Raw genomic sequence first — 1,878 nt, forward strand, 5'->3', positions numbered from 1 at the left:
AATCAATCAATCAATCAATCAATCAATCAAGCAATCAATCAAGCAATCAATCAAGCAATCAATCAAGCAATCAATCAATCAATTTGTTAGGTAGATGTAGTGTTGTTTGTAGATATATGTTTAATAATGCATTCTAAAACACTGATGCTGTCACATCAGTTTGTTGACATGAGTTGGTTAGCTGGGGATTGCCCGGCTGTTAAACATCACAAAATCCTAATGGTGTTTGGATGTTGTAATTTGAATATTTAAATGTTTGTGCAGCAGAATCAGTAGAAAAAAATACAACACACATTTACATGACCAACTGATTAAAGCCTGTCAGTTCCTCACAGCAGTCTGACTGGAGGCATTGTTCACATGCAGATAGTACAGCAAGGAGGGCCGAAGCAACGCATTTCACATAATTTCATCATCAAAGCCTTTTCCCACTGAGGAAGCATCATTGAACGAGTGCTGGAGGCATCTTAATGCAGGACACTCCATATCACCAGCAGTCACATTTCAGTTCAGAAGGTTTTAGAACTAGGAGAGAAATTGCAAGTCTGTGCAATGAAAAAGGAACTCTTGTGCCAAAGATAAATGACAGGAACTATATTTATCCACTCTGTGCTTGTTTGCTCTTCAAGTTAACTAGTCATTGTAGGGGAAAATGTTGCACTTAATAATGCTTGCCTAATTTAAAAGACCATTGCCCTTTTGGTACCTGCTCTCGTCTTAGCAGCAGAGATTAGGGCAGGGTGGTGCATCTAAACGTGTCTGGAGCTGATATTTTACCATCCACTTGGTCTCATTTCCCAGTTTGAAAGGAGTATTGGTCTAATCGTGAACCCAGGGAGATCATTTGACCTGTCAAGTGTGCAGTGTTTACTATCCTCATTGGTGAAAGCTTTACTGGCTCTTTGAGGCATCATCAAACTGCACAGTGGTGATTTAGAGTGAAACATCAATAATTCAAGGACAGTTAATTCACCTTGAGATTGGTATCCATGGAGCTTGTTGATAGAGCCTTGGAATGAAGTGGGCCTGACCTCTCAGAATAGGATGGGTTCATTTTACATTTTTCCTCATTAAAGACTGAGTAGGAAAGTTCTCTTGCACACAGGGGTATTTAGCATTTCCAGTTGGATGCTTTTAATCGGTGGATTTATATTAAGGTATTGATCAAAGGAGATACATCTTACAGTTGCTTTTATAGATGCATTTATTATGGGCCTGGGAAACCAGAGAGAGGCCAGTAAAGGTTAATAGAAGCACCCTGTACCATAGCTCTTAAAAACACTTTAACACTTTCTGCACAAGCTAGGAAAACATGTTACATCTCTTAATAGGTCCCCTGGCATACACAGTACTGTATGTTGAGCCCTTGCAGGTTTGTGCATGACTGTCTTTGTAAATAATGCAAGCTTCTGCTGCTGTAGTCAAATGATGCCTTCCATTTAGCAATATGGGAAGCAGAATTACTGCCAGTCAAATCAACTGTCACAGCTTGATGAGGATCTGCAGCAAGTCTGACCTTCTAATGATTGCTCTCCAGCTAAGGCCGCTGCAGGACTCCCATGTCATTTCCTTCTTTATCTGAAAAGATGACAAGAGTGTCAGCAGCTGGAGTGCTCCTGTATGATGCAAGTAGATATGGTGTTTTGCTCTGTGTTGGGTAGAGTGGGCTCTGGTTCTTGGTACAGCTTTAGTGGATGCAGTTAAAGAGATCCCATTTTGTTCCGCTTTTAAAAACATTTATACTATAAAACATTTAGTACAACCTGGGGGCAGCTCTATCTCTATTTTTTAAAGATAATTTTTATGGGCATTTTAAACCTTTATTTTATTTATTTTTTATTTATCCTTTATTTAACCAGGTAATACCCATTGAGATTA

The 1,878-nt window shown here is 39.2% G+C and overlaps 1 protein-coding gene across 2 annotated transcripts in view; it reads left to right on the forward strand.

Annotated features, from left to right (window-relative positions):
• cpne5a (copine Va) overlaps window positions 1-1,878 on the forward strand; it is an 83,762-nt gene that overhangs the window by 45,613 nt on the left and 36,271 nt on the right. The gene's annotated exons all lie outside the window — the stretch shown is intronic.

This window comes from Etheostoma spectabile, chromosome 7 (genome assembly GCF_008692095.1).
Source record: "Etheostoma spectabile isolate EspeVRDwgs_2016 chromosome 7, UIUC_Espe_1.0, whole genome shotgun sequence".
NCBI classification, from domain to species: Eukaryota; Metazoa; Chordata; class Actinopteri; order Perciformes; family Percidae; genus Etheostoma; species Etheostoma spectabile.